The sequence below is a fragment of the Myotis myotis genome, unplaced genomic scaffold, assembly GCF_014108235.1.
Source record: "Myotis myotis isolate mMyoMyo1 unplaced genomic scaffold, mMyoMyo1.p scaffold_m19_p_6, whole genome shotgun sequence".
Taxonomy (NCBI): domain Eukaryota; kingdom Metazoa; phylum Chordata; class Mammalia; order Chiroptera; family Vespertilionidae; genus Myotis; species Myotis myotis.
The window spans coordinates 39,369,162-39,391,154 of NW_023416368.1; positions in this window are offsets into that span (position 1 = coordinate 39,369,162).

The following is a 21,993-nucleotide window of genomic DNA, read 5'->3' on the forward strand; positions in this document are numbered from 1 at the left end:
GAAATAAATGAGTCATTGTTAACATAAAATAATAGAACATCTTAATAAAAATTAATATTTTTTTTCTTGAACATTAACTTCCCAGACACTGAGTATCTGCACAAATTAGTAAGCATAATGCAAATAAACCTATTTTTCTTGTTCTCCAAAAGCAAAATATTTCCTGTTGAGCACACCCTACAAGTCAGTACAAGACTAATGACATGGCATTCGGCTGCTAAAACATTCGCTGCTATTATTAGTGGAGAGAAATGGTATGCCTGCGCATAAGGCGCGTAAGGGAAATGAATGCAACACGATTATAGTAATCAGTCATTAGCGAACGTTGTAGTTTGTTATTAATAATTATGTACAACAGGATATTGTAAAAATTAAGTTATGAAATTTTTATTAATACGTTTCTTACATACCATTATATTGGCTGGACTACAAAAATATTCCTTGTGGGCTGCATGTGGCCTGTGGGCCGCGAGTTTGACATGCTCACTGTACAACATAGGCTGTTCTTGGCTCTTGAGGAACACACACTAGATCAGTGATGACGAACCTATGACACGCATGTCAGAGGTGACACGCGAACTCATTTTTTTGGTTGATTTTTCTTTGTTAAATGGCATTTAAATATATAAAATAAATATCAAAAATATAAGTCTTTATTTTACTATGGTTGCAAATATAAAAAAATTTCTATATGTGACACGGCATCAGACTTAAGTTAGGGTTTTTCAAAATGCTGACACGCCAAGCTCAAAAGGTTCACCATCACTGCACTAGGTCATACTCTCCTTGAGCCTAGCGAGGACAGTGGGTTTCCCACCTGTGTGCTTGAGAGTAGATGTAATAATGCATGGGGACCTCAGATGGAGGGGAAATAGAGAAAACAATGGAATCACTTTTCCACTTGGTCCAGGAGCTTGGTGTCCTGGAATGACTCCCTAGAGAGAAATAAGGGGGAAGCAGGTACTAATGGAAGCATAAAATATCTATGATTGGTTTTCTTTCTGGGAGCAGGGTATTTACAAAAGAAATACAGCCAAATTAAAAATTCAAACAATACAAAAATATATAAAATGATTCCACCAGAGAAGACTGCTGTTAATGGTTTGTGTATATACTTCTAGATTTTCCCCACATATAAATGTATAATTATTTAAAAACTAGAGGCCCATGTGCACTGGTAGGGTCCCTAGCTGCTGCCAGCTGCCGGCCGGGTACTCCCTCCCTTCCCCTGGCCGGCCCCACCCCCTGGTTGAACTCCCGGATGAACTCCTGGTTGAGGGGACCATTTGCATACTATGCTTTTACTATATAGGGCTAGAGGCCCAGTGCACAAATTCGTGCACGGGTGGGATCTGGCCAGCCCGACCCCGATCAGGGCAAATTGGGGTCAGGCCTGTTGGGAGAAGGAGATGGTGGGAGGTTGGCGGGCTGGCCTGCCCTGATAGGGGCCCAATCAGGGCTGGGCTGGCTGGGGGCGGGGGAGGGGCACGGGAGATTGGCTGGAGGGCCCCATCCCCAATTGGTGGTGGGGGTGTGCAATTGGGGGTGGAGCCAACCAGGAGGGAGGGGCCGCGGGTGGTTGGCTGGCCAGCCCTGCCCCTGATCGGAGAGGGGGCGCCCATAGGGGATGGCACCAACCAGGGGGAGGGGCCGTGAGCCGATGTTGTTGGGGGGTGCCAATTGGGGGCAGGCCCTGTCAGGGGGAGGGGTCACAGGTGGTTGGCTAGCCAGCTCCACCCCTAATTGGGGTGGAGGGCCGATCTGAGGTGGGGCCGAGTGGGGGGAGGGGCTGCAGGAGGTTGTCCGGCCAGCTCCGCCCCCTATTGAGGTAAGTAGGGTGATTAGGGGTGGGGCCAGGTCGGGGGAGGGGCTGTGGGAGTTTGGTCAGCCAGCCCCACTCCTGATCAGGCCGGTTCGCTGGCTGCAGTGGGCATCATAGCAACCAGTCATTCCGGTCATTCCAGCTTTCTGATCACTGGCTTTATATATATATATAGACTAGGGGAGCGTTCCCTCAGCCTGGTCTGCACCCTCTCCAATCCTGGACCCCTTAGGGGATGTCCTGGGAATTTAATCATTTTCTTATTGATTTTGATAAATTTCTTGTATACTAGGGATAGTTTAGCATTTGTCCTTTTACATATTGAAAATATTATTTCCTAATTTTTCTTTCGAGTTCCTCATTTTCTACTCTTCCTCCTCTTCTTTTCTCTTTCTCTTTCCACTATGTAGACATTTTACATTTTTATGTCAAAAAGCTTGTATGACATTTGGACTTCATATTTTTACTAGAAAGACTTTTCACAGTCCCAAGAAATGCAAGTACCAATTTATCTTTTCCTCTAGTCCTTTATTTTTTTCCCCTACTCAAGTATTTGATCAATTTGAAAACTTGAATGCATTCAAAGTTAGTGAGGAATCCAACTTTTTATGTAAAATCATCTGTTTTAAAAATGTCTGCTTTTAAATATGTAAACCAAATACACCTGATGGCCAGATTTGCCATGGACTGTCAGTTTGTGACTTTAGTTCCAAAGATTCCTCATAAGAAATTAAACAAGATCAGATTATTTCTGTTCCATTGCTGATGGAGTAAGTGTTGTAACTCAACAGGGAAAACTGTTAGAGAATAATGACCTTCAAGCTCTATCTCATGAGGAAATGAGGATAATTACTTAACCTCTCTCAGTTTTCCCATCTGCAAAATGGAGCTAATAGCAGGCTTCAGGGGGCATTAATTGTTTTTGGCCTTGTATGGGGTCTGGCACATGGGATAAAGCCTTATGGAGTAGTTATTATGAGAGGCTTTAGAGAATTGCAAGTATGGTTTCTGCCACTCCCATGGCCAGCTTCATGGCCTGTTCTAAGTTTGTTTCTGAAAGAACCAATTCAAGTGGAGAGTCCATTAAAGTCCAGTAGTGCTGAGGGGTCCCCGGTTTGTGTGTGTCAGTGATGGACTCTGGAGACATGCAAGGAGCAATAGACATGGTTTTTACCCTCAGGAAGTCTCCAGTTTGGTTGGGGAAATTAGATTTTCACTCAGCAAACAAATGAAAACACAAATAAATATGTTATTATTAAGTACCAACTTGATCTAGACAAGATGTGTTTTAGCTCAAGAGGATAAAGTTGTAAGGGAAAATGGAACTGAAGGCCTTGAAGAAGGTGTAGGATTTGGTTGTGCTGAGAAAAGGGCATTGCAAGCTTGAGAAACAGCATGAGAAAAGATATGGGCATCACCCTGAGTAGTTCATCATGCTGGACTGCAGATGATGGGGCAAGAGAGGGTGTGAAGGGGGATAGAGAGGCAGGACATGGTCAGGGAAAAATTATGGGACTATGCTGGGCAGACACATCGAACTCCAAACAGGGTTACAATTATGGGCTGAGTATTTTGGAGGAAGAGGCACAAGGGCTAAGTAGTCATGGAGAATGGTGAGCATTCACGTCAGAGTGGAAGTTGTGACCCTGGATGAGAGTGTAAAGTCAATAATAGGTACCATTTACCATCACTAACATTATCAGTAATATGTCACTAACATAGAACAGTTCCAGAAGTGTTTTTTTTAATCTCATCATTTAAGTTTATCACTTAAACATTACATGTTCTCATTTTATGGATGAAAATGAGGTACAGGGAGGTTAAGAGACTTGCTCAGGAGGAGAGATGTCCTCAACAACATTTTGGGATCTTTTTCAGAAAAGCCACATGGAAACAATACAGAGGCCACATTTTAAAGGAGAGATGCCAGGCTCTCACCCTCTTTTGAATGCATCTTAGTACGTGCAGGTCACTAGGGGCCACAGTGTCTTGGTGACGCCTGTGCCCTCACCATGTGATGGACCCAGCAGCCTTTCAGGGGATTGGAAATTAGTGAAACAAGGCTCACTGAGCAGAGAAAGTGTATGGAGGTGAAAATTATTCACTTTTGACTAATTGATTTTCTCTGCTCATTGAGTCATGAGTGCTTTGTACTGCCAGGAGTGTGAATAATTCCTTCTCTCTTTTTTTGACTACTAGGTGCTTTCTCTCACTTTTCCTTTTCAGTTTTGGGGATTTTTTTAGATTTTAATTTACTACCAAGCAACAGGGGGAGAGAGAACCATTGGTTTTGATAACTATCTAACTTTTAGGTAAACCAAGTCAAAGAATAACCAAGAATCTTGTCCAAGACAACAAAATAACAAAATTAATCTCTGTTAACAAAAGGACCACCATGTCTTAACATTCCTCTTCAGATCTTTATTTTACGAGCACATTTTAAACATTAGTTTCTGGGATATTGTGCTAATTTCCTTCCTGAGAACCAATAAATGTGCTTTTATTTCTCAAGTCCCTACAAGCAAAGCAAGTCATTATCTTGATACTGCTAGGCCAGTTAAATGGCCACCTGGTAAAAAGTGGAGAAGACAGGAAGTCTAACAGATGATTTGTCCTAAAGTTTACCTCCTCAAAAGACAGTTATGGGAAAGTTCTATCCTATAATGAGCGGAAATCTATCTTCTGGAACATCAGCTCATGAATCTAAGACTGTACCAAATCGAGTGTTTAAGCACATGCCCCCCAGAGCAAGCCTGGTACCCACTGTTCTGCAGCCAGGAGAGGGGAGCGTGGCCTCTGTGACTGTTCAGATCACACTTTTCTCCTTCAGGTTTTCAGGACAGATAGAGCCAGATGTTTCAGTCTGGAATATGAGCAGCCACTTTCTGCCAAGCAAACAAATTCTGCTATACAGTATATTCTTTTGGTAGTTTTTTAAGACAATAAAAACATTTATTCATTTATTTGATTGCTATGGTTTTCATGAAAATACCTCTTTTTGGTTTGAAAGAATTCATTAATATTTTTTGATAGATGATATGTCAGCCAACTGTTGTGAGCACATCCATAATATATCTCTGATTTCTCAGCTTGTCTTCAGCCCCACTACAGCCAACATGCCCAAGCCACTCACTATCATCTGCCGCCTGGACCACTACAGTTGGTTTCTAGCCGCCAGAATATTTTAAAATAAAAATGCACTTCTTAGTTGTATCCTGCTCAGGACAGAAGTTACCAGACCCCTCATGTCCTGGCCTTGGCCTACCTTTCCAGGCTTGGCTTGACCCTGCCCCCTGGCCCCTCTGGCACAGTTGGTGTCTTCTTCCTGGAAGACGGCTGGCCCTGGCACTTGGCTCCTCCTCAGATCTCAGCCCAGTGTCAGTGCCACAGAGAAACCTTCCCTCACTGCATGTCCTCAGTGGGCCCACCATTTTTACTCCATGTCTCTGTCCTACTTGCTGCTTTTATCGTGATTGCATTAATTTATTTGCTTGGTTCTTGTTTACTATTTGCTTTTCTTTCTAGAAACATTGAGAGCTCTTTGCTAGCAGAGCTGCCTCTGTGTGTTCACTGCCATGTACCTAGCCCTTGAGGACACGCCGGATCACAGCCGGCTTTCATGTCCGTGTGTCCCAGAGAGGACCTGCAGTGCACTCTTGCTAGTCATCTTTTGATAATAAAAGAATAGTGTGATGTTTGGTTGTTGTCAACTAGCTTGACTTTGATATGACAACCAAGACTGGGTGGGTGGTGACACAGGCAACTGAGACATGCCCATGTGTCATTTGAGACACTACTCTTAGACTAAAATGCTCTAGTTTAAAGAGTCCAGTGATACTTCACATCAGTTTCCAGGGGACTGTGGAAAACCCTGGTGTTTTCAGAAGAAGACAACCAAGGGCAGGAAGGGTCTGGAACCACGAAGTTGTAGAAGAGGCACAGAGAAGGGTGACAGAAAGTGAAGGTTTTAACGTCAGCTGGGGACAGTAATATAAAAAGTAAAATGAGATGAACATCAAAGTTCAGTTATAATGAAGAGATGTTAGATTTGTTCTAAATTGTTCCCGAAGGAGAAGATCAGAAAAAACATATTTCAGATAATCATAAAGAAAATCTTGCACAGTTGTCCAAAAAACAAAGATAAACCTACTTGTAAAGAACTAAGCTTTTTGTCCCGGCAAATGTTCAGGGAAGACCAGTAACATCTTCAAATTTATTCATGTGAAAACTCTTACACATGGTCACTTGTATAGAATAAACACTCAATTCATGTTGTTAAATAATCATAACTACATGAAGTGAGGGATGTGTTAATTAGCTTGATATGGAAATCATTTCACAATTTAAGAGTATGTCAAATATCACTGGTGCACCTTAAATGTACATGGTTTTAATTTGTTGATTATAAGTTCAATGACGCTGGAAAAATTCATGTTTGGTAAATGAGAGAGTGTACTCCTGTGTGGGGTTTTAGACTGTGTGGCCGTGCAATTTGAGAAGAATGCTGAAACTCTGACTTGTCCAGTGCTGGCTCTGCATCGTGTGGGAGATACACAGGGGAGTCCTTGCTTTAAAAGTAGCTGAAAAGATCAAAGAACTGCTGGAAACAATGAGAAATTGCAACCAATTGTAATGGAGGATTTTAAAAATGATAAACACTCCTGAGCTGGGCAGAAGTTTTCTTAGAGGAGGTGTATGAGTTGGTCAGAGGGACATGCCCCAGGGGCAGGTGGAAGCGAGGCAGCCAGCACAAAGGAGCCAGACCAGGAGTGGGAGCTCAATGCAGGAACACATGGAAGTTTTGTAAATTATTAGGCAGAGGAGGGTCTGATTAGAGTGTATGTGAGAAACACCACCTAATGGATCCATAGAGGACAAAACAGCTGTGCTTTTCACATTGGGGTGCCCTGCCCTCACATCCACACACCCAAATGTTCACGGAGCATTCATTTTACTTGAAGTTTTTTGGGGAAAGATAAGTAATTGAAGACATTATATTATATCAAACAAATAGGATCAAACCTAAGACTTCAGAGAAATGACATTCTTGTTGCAGAATGGCCTTGGGCTATGCTCTGGGGCTGCTAGGGCTCTGGAGTTCTTGGTGGCAGGTGGTTCTTAGGTGGAGCAATGTGAGCCGCCTGTCAGAGAGGCCACAGGGCAGAAGATGGTGCCCAAGGACTAACAGGAGAAGGCGCTGCTGTGAAGCTGTGCTGGGCTCTGGCTGGAGAGGCAAGCACGGTGCTGGCTGGCTATCGCTGGTCATCTGCTGGGGAGACAGGCAGGTAGACAGGTAACTTCAGTATATCGAAGGCAGAGGCTAAGAAGGATGCAGCAAAGACCAGGCCAAGAGTTGTGTGCAGCTGTTGCTAACAGGAAAGGAGATATGTGACTAGATGCCCCCAGTGGTGGCTGTGACTGAGCACCTGTGTGTATGTAGTACAACTGAGAACTCATGGCAGGGAAGAAAACAGCACATGAAAAAGACAAACACCCACTTAAATTTGCACCCACACCGTCTGACCTCGCTCTGCAGCTCGCCCACCTACCCACACGAGCTCATTTCCAGTGGTGGCTCTAAGATCCAAGTTCTGATAGTTTTCAATTTTTAACTTACCCTGCCCGTTGAGAATAACACCAGTCAAAAATTCCAGAATAACCTTTTCAGTAAAGAACACAGAAGTCTGTAGCTCTTAATACAAGAATAAAGATCTTGCAGAAATGGAATGTACCTCGCTGTGCTTGGTACTTGAACTATACACACGACATGGGTTTCAGTCTACCTTTCTTACAGAGCAGTGGTCGGCACACTGATTAGTCAACAGAGCCAAATATCGACAGTTCAGCGATTGAAATTTCTTTTGAGAGCCACATTTTTAAAATTTAAACTATATAGGTAGGTACATTGCTATTAACTTAATTAGGGTACTCCTAAGGCTTAGGAAGAGCCACACTCAAGGGGCCAAAGAGCAGCATGTGGCTCGCGAGCCGCAGTTTGCCGACCACGGTTATAGAGTAGTCGTTTATATTCATAGAATCAAATCAAATTGGATTGAATTGAATACCGGTGGCATACTGACAAAATGAAGTCATTTGCTGTTAATCATAGTTTTCAAAGAATAGCCATAAGTAATGAGCTATTGCTACTAGCTGACATTTGTTGAATGTTTAGTAGATGCTAGCCAGTGGTTCTCAACCTGTGGGTTGCGACCCCTTTGGGGGTCGAATGACCCTTTCACAGGGGTCGCCTAAATACATCCTGCATATCAGATATTTACATTACGATTCATAACAGTAGAAAAATTACAGTTATGAAGTAGCAACGAAAATAATTTTATGGTTGGGGGTCACCACAATATGAGGAACTGTATTAAAGGGTCACGGCATTAGGAAGGTTGAGAACCACTGTGCTAGGCCCTATTCTAGCTCAGCAGTGCAAGAGATGAATTCATTCAATTGTTGCACTTCCAAATTTGGTGGATCTCATTATTATCAGTGTTTTGTGGATACGAAAACTGAAGCAGGAGAGGTGAGGGTATTTGTCCAAGGGAACATAGTTAGGAAGTAGCAGAGCTGGGTTGTTTAAGAACTCAGAGCTCAAATGCTTTTTGTGATGTCTGTCTGATTTTGGTATCAGAGTGATGCTGGCCTTGTAACATGAGCTTGAAAGTATTCCCTGTGCCTCACTTTTCTGAGAGTCTATTAAATGTTTAGTAGAATTCTTGAGTGGAGAAACTGGGCCTGACGTTTTCTTTATGGGAAGGTTTAAAGTTATGAATTCAACTTCTTTACTAGTTTTGGATTATTCAGTCTCCTATTTCAACTTGCAGGGGTTTTACTAATTTGTTTCTTTCAAGGAATTTATCCATTTCATCTGGTTGTCAAATTTTTTGGCATAAAGTTGTTTATAACATTTTCTAATTGCCTTTAACTCGTATTAGTGTGTTTTTTCACTTGTGAATTTGGTAATTTGAACTTTCTTTTTTGCCTTGGTCATTATAGCTAGAGGTTTATGCATTTTATTGATTTTTCTAAAGAATTGGTTCTTGGTTTCATTGATTTTATCTACAGTTTGTTCATTTTATATTTGATTGATTTCCACTCTTATTTGCACAGAGTATGTAGTACTCTCTTCCTTGCGCCTGCAGTGAGGAGACTAGTGAGTTCATTTGCACCTCTGAGGAAAATCTGTGTTTAATATGACTTGGGCTTTTATGGTAACACATGGTGCAGTTCTTTGAAAATAAATTAAGAAATTACTTTCTGATTATTCGAGGAACTGGGATTCTGATCACTTTAGGGCCACGTGCGTACTGTTTTCTGATGTTTGGTTTTGTTTTATCCAGCTTTATTGGAACCTGATTGACACTGTATATGTGAGATACACATCATGATGATCTGAGAGACACCATGATAAGATGGTAATGCATCCATGACCCCACATAGTTGCTGTTTTGGTAAAGAGGATATTTAAGATCTACTCTTTTAGCAACTTTCAAGCATAAATACAGTGTTCTTAAATATTGTCACCATTCTTTACATTAAACTAAATGTTTTAAAGGTTGGAATGAGAGCAAATGACAAAAATTAGTGTGGGAGGGAGGGAGACTTGGACAATAAGCTACTGAAGAAAATTAGGTCTCTCAATAAACTCTTTTTTTTTTAAGTCCTTAAGAAAAGTTGGGTTTGGGGTAAAAAATAAAAGTTCTGTATCTATAAGAGGGATGATCCTAGCTCACTCTTTCTGTTATTATTGGTTTTTAAAATAAGCATTCTCCAGAGAAACAGAACCAATAGGAGATAGATGGATAATTAATAAGAAATTGCCTCACACAGTTATGGAGGCTAAGAAGTACCAAGATGTCCAATTGAGAGCTGAGGTGTAAATGCCAGTCTCAAGGCCTGAAAAGACCAATGTCCCAGATGATTCAGGCAGGGGGAATTCCCTCTTACTCAGCCTGTTTATTTTATTCAGGCCTTCAACTGATTATATAAGGCCCAGCCATAGTAGGGAGGGTAATCAGTCTACCAATTCAAATCTCATTCAGAAACACCCTCACAGACACACCCAGAATAATATTTGACCAAATATCTGGGCACCCCACAGCTTAGGCAAGTTGATAAAATTAACCATCACAGCAATCTTGCTATTTTCATAAATATTGCCCATAATACTTGCAGAGTAGATTTAATCCAGGTCCTCATCATATCCCACCTAAACTAATGGAATAACCTTAAAACAAATCCCATGCTATCCAATTTCTCCTTCCTTGTATTTATTCCCTAAACTACACGCCAAAATTATAATACTTTTTAGTAGCACAGAGAGATGGTATTTTCAACCCCATCCCTTTGCCAGAGCACGCGGCACCCAGGGTCTCTTGGAGGCTGCAGGACTCAGTACCATCTCAATAGTGTGGGCATGAGGATGTCTCATCATCTTCCATTCCACTTCCCCACGCGGGAATACCTTCTTACGCTACCAACTAAAGGGGTTTGTTCACCGTTGTGCATCAAAGCCCAAAAAAACATAAACAGGAGTTTGCAGCAAAGAAAATAGAAGTTTATTAGTTGAGGAAATGGGACCAAGCCCAGAGTCACAGGTGAGCTAGTGCTCAAAGACCTGGCTCCCCGATGGCTTCCAGGGGATGGATTACACAGGGAAAAATTCATTACTCATGGTGGCTAAAGGAGTTAGGGTCATGGGCTCTACTCATGAGCCAAGGTAGGGAGTTCATCATTGTATCAAGTCCTGATGTCACATGACATCATTATGGGCCTGGGGCTGAAACACAACTAAAGTCAAGATGCTATCTTTAGCTTGATGGAAACTGTTTTTGTGGTCAACAGACCTGAGGCTTTGTCCTTAAAATGGTTTGATACTGAGCAAAATCAAATGTCCTTGGAGCTTGATGATTAAGGAAGGGAATGGAGGAACAGAAAGGAGAAAGGGTCATGTTACAGAAATGGAGTTTCTGTGCGGTTACACTTACCCTTCTGATGATAGATCACTGCAATACAACATAGCAACTATAGGTTGAACCACACGAAAATGCCATTTTTGTAGGCCAAAGATGGGAAAGTGGCAGAATGTAATGCAGTTAGATCCAATAATATGGAAGTATATTGAAACTTCTCAGGAGCGAGCCCTGGTCTCGTTCATCTCGGTGCACCCAGTGGCGAGCACAATTTTTGGTACATCACAGGCTCTAAAAATTGTACCCTGAATTAATGAATCACTTCACACTCAATATGTAAAAACTTTGGAGTACATAGTAAAGTTTCATGATCTTAGATTTGGCTCTGACTTTATACACATCACTTTAACTTTTTATTAGAATGATGTTCAAATATTCAAGTCAGAAAGGCAGTTATTCTCAGAGTTAAGAAGTATTTCTAGTTTGTCTAGACACTTAAAAATGTCTGAATAAAAGAAAACAAATAGAGGATATCTTAAATTTAACTTGAGCTAAGTTTTACTCCTATCACTTGAAAACTATTCCACTACTTGTGGCCAAAAACTCCCCTTTGAAAGTAGCACTTGGGGTTTATTGGGATTTTTGGGTGAATTTTTTTTCTGGCTTTAGAAAAATGCTAAAAATATAACTTATTGAACTCATGGGAAAAGTGAGCCATTGTGATCAGATAGAGCCTGTTCAATCCAAGAATGCACTGGAAACATTTTTTTTTTACGTTGACAGGAAATAGAAAGTTCTTCAGCAGAGGATCCCCCAGGGCTAATTATAATCTACTTGTAGAATGGAAGGGCTAGCAGGGACTTTGGGAGATCAGTTTATCTTCTGTCTGTCTTCCAGTAGTACAGTCTTTTAACCAGCCCCAATGGTTAAGAATGTATCCTATTTTTGAAAGGTCTATAAAAAAATAGACATTTTAAATCCTAATGCCTCTTATATACTTAAATAAGTAGCATATTCCCCACAGCAGCGTTTGCCAGTACTATGATTAAACTAACACAGGGAGTGTGTAAGACATATTAAGTGGCTATAATTAACTTTGAATAATTAGGATGGCCATTAAAAAAAAAATAAGCATCTTTCTGAGACTGAGAAAGTTATTTTCTCTCAATTACAAGAAGCAAAGTGTGTCTACTTGTCTATGTAATGATTAGAACCGGATGGTACACATGAAACACTGGAAGACGTCTGGACTGTAGACCCCCTCGTAGATGTGGGTTTAAATTCTAGCTTCCCTGCAGGACTGTTGTGGAGATTATACGTATTGTTCATAAAGTGTTTTTGCACTTAGCCTGCCCACTAGGTGCCCTTTGGAAATAGTTTCTACAGATAGCACTAGCCCTCAGCTTCAGCATGAACTCATGCTGGCAGAAGGAGGGAATGGTGACTGTCCTGTCCCATTAATCTGGGAGGTGACAGGTTTGACCAAGGGGAAGGTCTCATTTTCTTACACTGCTCTTGCTAAAGCCCATCTTCACAAATCAAGATTGCTCCAGGAGACTGATCCACCCTCTGCATCACCTGGGGAACCTTCTGAAGTATAGATTCCTTTTACTTGCTGTTTTTTCCATCACCATTTATCCCCTCTATGCCCAAGTCAGACCCAGAAAATCAGCATCTCTGTGGGTGGGGAAAGAAGGAAGGGATCTTGCACTTAATTATTTAAAAACCAAAAAAAAACCCACTCAGAACCCTAGGTGATTCCTATGATAAGTCCGTGAGATGACCTCTCCATTCCCTCCAAGATTTAGATTCTGTGATTCCAATCACACCTCTGAGTGAGTCAGAGCTCATAATTATTATGCAAAATGAGGTAGTTTGTGGTTTCCTGTCTTTAGATTATGGTAGAGGGAAGTAGCACATGATAGGTATTATCTGATGAGTTAGTGGAGATTTGCTCTAACACAGAAAAGTGAAAAATTGCCAATTAAACCTTTCAGCTTTAATCCTAATATTAGATCCCTAATATTCTGATGAAAAAAGTAAACAGAGCTGACTGGATTTTAACATTATGGGTATATTCTGTGTCATAAAAAACTGTGATAAACAAGGAAAAACACCCAGGGAACAGAGCAAGCCACAGTCCAGGGAGCAATGGAGAATTAAGGTCAAGGTAATAAAAGGTCAAGGTATAAAATTATAGCTGAAAAGCTGTTGTCTTGAGACTGAATCAGTAAAGAAAATAAGCCTTTGTAAATTCAATTTGAAAAAAAAAAAAAAAAAGCATAAGGCCTGGCAGGACCGGAGTTATATTTTAAATGGAATTACGGGGTGTGATTGCTGTCTGAAGCCCATCTGGTCCAGGGAAATGCCGCTCATTTAGAGTTTACCCACGTATCTGATTCAATCAGGGAGAGAACTCCACACTCTGGGAAGGAAGCAAGAGGGTTGCCTTTTAGGCCATAATTGACACCCACAGAACGAAGACATGGGCAACTGATAAGGTCGCCCCTCAGAAATGTGCCCCTGCAGTGCCCATGTATGCAGAGTCAGCTCCTTTGTGCCTGGGGTGCTGCTGGCCATACCACGCATTACCTGTGGGAGTACACGGGTCCCCTGAAGACCTTAAGCCCTGGCCAAACAGTAGCACCACACCAAATTTTCAACCAGCTGTGTAATTTATTTTTTTAAATTCTCACTAATTTATATAACCTAGGTTTCCAGCTACAGGGTAAAGTGCCCGTGTAGGGCTATTTGGGGCCCTTAATCAACAGAGCACCTGATTCTGGCTGTACAGCTCTGCACCATCTCAAAGCTAGAAAATGCAGTCCTGTCACGTGCCAGTCCACACCTGGACGCCCTGTGTCAGGGTTGAGAAAGTTGAGGTCTAGTGGCCAAGGCTTCTCTACAGGAAGAACTTTTCAGGGCTCCATATCCTGTCCTGTTTTCTACTCTCCAAAACCCATTAACCTCTTCACCCTTTGTGTAGATGACACAGACAAGGAAATGATCAGGTTCTATTACTATTTATAACTTTCTGATTCATTCTCTGTCTCAGAGATCTGTGGGTGTTTACTACTGTTTAGTAGCTTTCTTTCATAACAGAAAGCCCAGTAAATCTCTTCTCAGACCACAGCTAGGTACAGGTGCACCTCGAGTCCTGTTCTGCCTCAGTGCACACGATTGCCTTCAAAGAAGGTGAGGGCCATGGGAAGAGAAATTTCTCCCTGGGATCTAACCACCAACAGAAAAGGACTCTCGATTACAAGTGAATAGTATTTTCAGTTTCAGCTCCTAGTTTCAGGACTGTGTGTAAAGAGGCCCACTTCATGGAAGCATTGAAGTCTAGTTGTAGAGTGATTTGGGGGAAAACAAAGCTGTTTGCTTTTCCTGAGTGTCATGTCCATGGCAACAAGGAGAGGGAGACCTGGCTTCCTGGGAGCTCTGTCTTGGAAACAGGTGCTGAGTTTGAAGTCCTCCCAGATAGCTTGAATCAGCACTTCCGGCCCTGTTTCCTCTTGGAGAAAATTAAAAGAGTTTGTCTTGCAAGCTCACCTCACTTTCTCTTTCTTTTTCACACTTATACTGCACCCCCTTGTCCCACTGCTCTTCCCTTACCTGCTTCTCACCCCAGTTCCCTTTGCTGTTCTCCCTCATCCTTTAAGAACTTCTCAGATGGGGTATGGATGGGGGTGGCAGAGAAAACAGGCTCCTCATCTGATGCAAGTCAGGGGGGGGAAACAGTCAGGGAGAGCCGGGGACTTTTGGTTGTAAAATCTGACTTACCTTGTGACGTGACTTTTAAGGAGAGAATTCACCAAGACTTAAGGTAGAGCAAAGTCCCAAGTGGACAAAGGACGTCCACAGCCAAGGGCCATTTAGGAAGCAGAGGCTCTGAGGACACCTCTGGCTGATTTCACATGGGGTCCGCTCTGCCACACCTGGTCTTGGCAGGGCTCTCCGGTTACACCCTCTGTTCTCAGATTGATTGACTATGTGGATGACATTTAAAGGAAAAGGCTTTTAAAAAAGCTATTTCAAATAGTCCACAGAGAGGATAAAGATCACAACAGAGGCAGTAGCTTTCTCCTGGGATGTAGCATGGCCCCGAGTCCTCACTTGCTCTGTGAAGTTGGGCTGGATGTCAGGCTCATGGGAAGCCCCACCTCTGTCGGCAGCTCACTGGCTTTCCTCCCAGGGCCACCTTTGCAAGAACAGCTTAGTGTGCCCACCCCTTGCTCTCCTCTGTTGGTCTCAGCAGGAGTCACCTCAATGATGCAAACAACAAATCTTAAGTATATTCATTTTGGCCACCTAAATCCAGATACATTCAATATGATTTTAATGCCCTGGAAATAGGGGGAGATAACTTGGCACAGGATATGGCCAAGCTGCCAAGACTCTGTGGGTCAGCATGGGATCCAGAATGCCAAGTGCTGAGGGGTGGAGGGGGGTCATATCCTTCCCGTCCAGACTTCCAGTACTTCAGATTGTGAACTTATTTGGAAACAGGGTCATTGCAGAAGTCATTAGTGAAGGCGCGGTCATGCTGGAGAAGGGTGACCCCTTGAGACTGACTGGTGTCCTTGGAAGAAGGTGGCCATGTGTGAAGCACAGGCGCACAGGGCGGACACCACATGACACAAAGGCAGGGACAGCAACCACATGACACAAAGGCAGGGACGGCAGTGGTGCAGATGTGAGCCAGAGCATCAAAGACAGCCAGTGATTGCAGAAGCTAGGAGGAGGCAAGGAAAGGCTCCCTACAGGTTTCAGAGGGAGAAGGCCCTGGTGACATCTTGACTTTGGACTTCTAGCCTTAGAAATGTGCAACAATTGCCTGGCTGGCGTGGCTCAGTGGTTGAACATCGACCGATGAACCAGGAGGTCACAGTTCAATTCCTGGCCTGGGTTGTAGACTTGATCCCCCCCCCCCCCCCCCAGTGTGGGGAGTGCAGGAGGCAGCCGATCAATGATTCTCTCTCATCATTGATGTTTCTATTTCTCCCTTCCTCTCTGAAACCAATAAAAAATATATATATTTTTAAAAAATGTGAGACAATAAATTTCAGTTATTTTAAGCCACCAAGTGTGTGGCATTTTGCTATGACAGCCCAAGGAAACTAATACACCCAAGAAGGTAGAGGTGAATTGGGGGTGACACAAACCTAGCACCAAAAGAGAAAGGTCTGGACAGCACTTCCAGCCCTGTGGCACTGGGCAGACACTCCCCAGTCACTTGTGACAAGTGTCTCAGCTGGTGAGAAATTAGCCCCAGACCCATACTGCAGTGGCACCTGCACATGCCCTGTGCCCTAACTACATGTAAATCCTTAGAGCTTGAGACAGTTTTCAGTCCTAATGTCAATTTATGGATTCGCAATGGATTCTCTAGTGTAGGGACTATTATCATCTCCACGTTCCAGGTGAGGAAATGTGGATGCCAAGCAGTGAAGTCAGATTTATGGCTGTTGAGCAGAAGAGCCAGGCGTCAGCTGGAGGGTTCACACCTCTAAGCACAGATGTCTTCCAAGGTCAGCAGAAGGGCCACCCTGGAAGTGAGAAGCCACCCCCTCGCCGTGTGTCTGTGGAGTTGGGCAGGGGCGGTCTCCCTGACTCCTCCTGGGAGAGGGAGTGCAGGCTCCAAACTGGGGAAGACAGTGCCATCTGTGTTTTCAATGATGTGGGTTCACTCCCTCAGGTCTCCAGCAGCAGGAGACGTTCCCATTAAACAGGAAAGGAATAGATGTCAAAGCAGTTCCCAGTGACAACCACATTGGATATCTAAACATTCGTGGAGTTCCACAAAGACAGGAGTTCTGGTGAATCTGTGTGGTCCCCATGCACACATGAAGGACATTTATAATTGTACATGTTGCCTTGTCATGGGGAGGAAAACTTCCATCTTCAACTTAGTGTCTGTGCAAACTAAACCCTTTACTTACACGTGTGTGTGTGTCTGGTGATGACAAGAATGTATCACAGAGCAGCTTCGCACTTTGTACATGCCAAACACTTTTTCTCCTCTGCTACCTGTGTCCTGAGGCTGGGCATGGTAGCACACTTTCATGTTGCGGTGTCACTTCTAGCCCTGTCTCTCCAGGTCATAGCACAGAAGTTGAGTCCCTGGGTGGGGACAGGGTTGAGGGGGAGTGGTTCCGGAGACCATTCCCACACTAGCTCACCTATGAACAAAGGGATTGCAGACCACATAAGGACATGCCACGAATCTAAACTAAATATATTTCCAGCTTAATTTCCCCTTAGCCCAGTGTTTCTCCACCTTTTATTCATTCACTAGAGGCCTGGTATACAAAAATTTGTGCACTGGCCGGGGAGGGGGTATGGGAAGGGTGTCCCTAAGCCCCACTTGTGCCCTCTCACAGTCTGGGACCCCTCAGGAGATAACCACCTGCTGGCTTAGGCCCGCTCCCAAGGTGGCAGATGGCAGGCCTGATCCCTCGGTGCCTGCCCTGCCTCCCTGGGTCGTGCACACGGCAGGGCCGATCCGGGGGTTGGGGCACCACCCCGAGTCGGGTCACACACGGGACGCCCCAGGCAGGTAGCACACGGGACGCCCGGGTGGGCCAGCCGATTGCTGCTGCCCTGCCCGGCCGCCCCAGGTCAGGTCGCACACGGGATGCCTGGATGGAGGCCAGGCAGGCTGGCCGATCGCTGCTGCACCGCCCGGCCACCCTGGGTTGGGTCGCACACGGACGCCCGCCGCCCCGGGTCACAAATAGCAGGTCCAGATGGCAGTGTGGGAGGCGGGATGGCACTGTCCCACCCTGCCTGCTGTATGCAAATGAGCCACCATCTTTGTTGGCAGTTAATTTGCATATCACGCTGATTAGCCAATGGGAGGTATAACGAAGGTACAGTCAATTACCATGTTTGTCTATTATTAGATAGGATTGCCTTTTTAGACCTTTTTTCCTGGTCCCTCCCCCACCATGATATTTTAATACCAAAGAGATATTATAGCATATACATTTAGGCAATGTCTATATCTGTGCTTTATACATAAAAAGAGTAAGATGTTTTCCCCCATTTGGGAACAATGTACCCTCATTGAGAAAGCACATCTTATTCAAATACCCCCAAATGTTCATGCCATTTTGATGCCACTCAGCCCAAGGGAAAATGTGATGGGGGTAATTTTGGGGGGACAAAAACATGATCATGTTGGGCACACTGATAGAAACCCTCCCAGTACCCAGGGAGGGAGCAATTCAAGTGAAGATTCCTAAGCCGAGCCTCCTTTTTCTTCCTGGTCAGTACACCCCTGCAGACATGATGCAGCCTTTGATGCCGACAGGTAAGACAATCACAGGGAAGTCAGAGCACTCTGTCCCTTCAGAAAACGAGGCACGTGGCCTAATACCATTCTCATCCCTCAGAGTTGGCTGCCTGCTCACTGCAGGTGTAAAAGATCAGAGAACCCGACTAACCGAAGTCCCAGGAAGACTGGGAAACCTGCAGGTAAACTAGTTTCTCCTCCTCTTATTTCAAAATAGAGTGACAGCACAAGAGCAGTGACAATTGTTTCATAATACAGCGGTGTATTCTTTAAAAGATGGAGTTTTATTGTAAAGTGCTCATTTGTCTTGCAATGGTGACTGAAAACATTTAAAATTACTAAACTGTCTATATAGTCATCAATATAGTACTCTTGTTACTGGTTTTGAAAAACAACTTTAAATTCATTTTTTAATGGTTTACATCTTGACAGGTAATAAGAAAGCATTCTACCTGTAATCAGCACTTGTAAATGTTGGACACTTGGTACTATAAATAGACTTTACTGATTTTCACATTTCTTTATGCTTTGAAGGGAAAGTGAATTTGAAGGATGACTGTGATTATTAAACATGGTGTTTTGAGACTCTGTGGGGTCTCATAGAGCTGGTCAGTTCATCTCAGGGGCTGTGAATGCTGCTTGATGAAGCTGTTTGAATTGTGAAACTTGGGAACATTGACGTGAAGGGCTACTCAACATGTTTTTACAGACTTAAAATAGAAAGACAGGTTTTACTTTTTTCCCATGTAGGAGAGAATGGAACATTTTAAAATTGAGAAAGTTAAAAAGAATTCCAAGATAAAAGAAAGTGAGACATGAAATTTCTAAGTGCTTCTGGGTCTTTTAGTCACAGCCTCCAGTCATTTCTCATAAGGTGCTTTTATCTTTGGTACCTGGTGCCCCTGTTCATATAGGAAGCAATCTTGTTTACAAGGGTTTAGCTTAGAAAATGGGTAACAGTTACCAAGTAACACTGAGTACAGAGTGCGCTCATCACAGACAGTGCCTGTACGTGCTCTCCACAGGGATGTGCCTGCAGTCCTTCAGCTCACTTGGCTTCCTCGAGCAAGTTCCCTCTCCTCAAAAAGATTGTTATATATGGATCAAGTGAGATAATATGTTACAACAGTTTAGAACTTGTCCTGCAAGTACAAAGAATTGCTACCATTATTGTTGTGAGTTGGAGTATCATGAAAAACACAGAACTTCTTCCCCAAGCTCTTCGGATTACCACACAGGGGTCTGCTCGTATATTTTCACCCTCAGCTCTTAAATACAGACAGGGATTCTCAGCTTTTGCTTTGCCTGTACTGTACATAGTTGTCAATTAATTGCATTGTGACTGTACTATATTGAAACTTCCTGTTTACTTGTCGGTATCCTATAAGCTAGAAAGGCAGCTTGTCGGTCTCTTTCATGTCATTCATCACTCTGCCCAATGTCTAGCATATGTCACTTAGCACCCAGTAGGTTCTTAATTATGTACGAAATGAACACAAGAATATATGGTGATGGTGTCATGATAGAGAGTTATATACTTAGATTTCTTCAGGTAAAATGTTTTTCCCATGTGGTTTTAAAACCTGTCTCAATTATGACCTGAGGCCTCCATGACTCATTCAGCCTCCCAACCAAAAACACCAGGAGTGTTAATTACAGTAAAAGGCAATGTTCACAAAGAAAAGTTGTCTACCTACAGTAATAAACAGAAACCACCTACCATCTAATTTCATTTTGGCCCATCAACCACCAAAGAGCAGGAATTTTCCATTCCCACCTAAGACGTCTGCTGTTTAGTGTCTGGAAGGTATTTGGATTGGAGCAAAGACAGTGATCTACCACGTACTCATAAAGGCTTTCTTGAGGCCACAGTGTGGACGAAATGTGCTGTTCATTGTGGGCAACAAGAGGAATGGTAGTCCCTGCCCCTGCTCCAGAGAACTTGCTCCCACATCAAGGAGCCAAGTCTATGCTGGAGAAAGGAAGACTGACTCAGAGTGTCTGAGGGACAGCAGGCTTTTGGTTATGGCTCTTGGCTGATGACTTCTGGGGGCCCCTCCTGGAGGAAAGAATAATAACTCTGTGCTGATTTTTTAAAATTCTAGCCTTAGAATTAAGAATTGTTGAATTCTTAATTTTATTTGTCTGGATGGAACATAAAAGGGTTCGGGTAATTCAGAAGAAAGAGCCTAGTAAATTTCTTTGTACAGATTTTTGCTGCTTTGCTTTTTTTTTTTTATTAATATATATTTTTATTGATTTTTTTTTAAAGAGAGAGGAAGGGAGAGGAATAGAGAATAGAAACATCAATGAGAGAAAAACATCATCAATCGATAAGCTGCCTCCTGCATGCCCTCTACTGGGGATTGAGCCCACAACCTGGACATGTGCCCTTTCCAGGAATCGAGTCGGTAACCATTTGGTTCATGGGTTGAGGCTCAACTACTGAGCCACACCAGCCAGGCAGGTTTTTGCTTCTTAGGCATCGCCCTGTAGCTGAAAGAACATTGAGCCTAGGTCCTTCCTGTCTCTCTAAGGATGTAACAGTTCATAAGCATCATGCTGGTTTTAGGAAGCCAAAGGAAGACTTCATTCTGGTCAGAACTTGAGGGAGTAATGGAACTAGGTGTTCTCACTCTCTATAGTCCTTTTTTCCCCATGGTGTTATCTCTACCCTGTCTGAGCAGGACAGGGTGAGGCAGGTGGGAGCTGAGGGCCCCATGGCCAGGCAGGAACAGATTGACAAAGTGAGGGGGGCTGAGAGGGGCACCACTGAAGGTGAAAGACCTGAAACGGTAGACTCTGGGAGCAGTGAGACCATGATAAGAGCAGCACGGATAGGTGGAGACAGCATGATGAGTGGTTCAAATTCAAGGCTACTATCCTGTAGCAATTGGGTTGGAACTAGGCTTGATTGAGCAGTTTCATTGAGCTGATCACCTTCTCATAAAGGTGAAGCAGTGGCTGGGCCTCCTGCCTGGCTTGGCCCTGCCCTTTGGGGATTTGCATCGCCTCTACATCGGTTAGACCTGCTTCCTTCCTCACTTGTCACTTCATGGTTACAAGGTGGATAGTGCAGCTCTGGACATCACACCCATGTTAATTGAAGACTGTGCGAAGGACAGGGAGAAAAGGGTAGCATCAACATATTTTCTCTAAGATCTTGTTGCGAGAATGGAGTCAGGCAATGCCTGGGATTCTACCAGGAAGACTGAGAAACCAACCCTCTGGTTTCTGCATCCTCTGGAACAGACAGTGAGCAGACGGCTGGATTTGGGTGTCGGGGAACCAGTGTGCAATATCTGTCACCATCTCAGAAACACTCCTCACCTTGTGTACTCTCCCCACCCCACCCATTATAATAAATTTTCAAAAGAAGAGAATACTCAAGGATATTTCTAGTGGAAATGGTCATCAAACTCATTCAAGTCCTCATTTTTCACCCCCAACCTGCTCAAATGCCAGGAAACCTGTTCTCTTGTTTTATCACCTTTTTGTCTTGTAGCAGAAATGTTTCCTCTCAGCCCACCTCTGATTTCAGCCACAGGCTTGGGGACAGTTGTATGCATGTCATTAATCTTCCAGGTCAGACACCCACCATAACCTCTCTGCTTCCCACCCTGAGGGTCTTCAGCAAAACCCAGGAAGCTCACTGGCTTGTCAGGTGAGCACCTCAGAGTGTAGCAGGGTTTGCTTTCCTGCGATGACCCTCCTCCAGGGGGTGAGCAGGAATCAGCAGACACCTAGCCTTCTGTACTTGAACATGCAGTTACAGAGGCCCTCTAATGCTTCTTCATAGGGTCCCAGCTAGTTACCCGCAGTGGACACCAGCCCTATAAATTCCTCTGCCCTGGTTTTTCTTCCCCTGCCTAACTCTCTTTTCTTCCTCACTCCTGTGTGGTCACCACATGCATACATGATGAGGCCGGCCCCATGTCCCTCATCTCAGGCGCTAC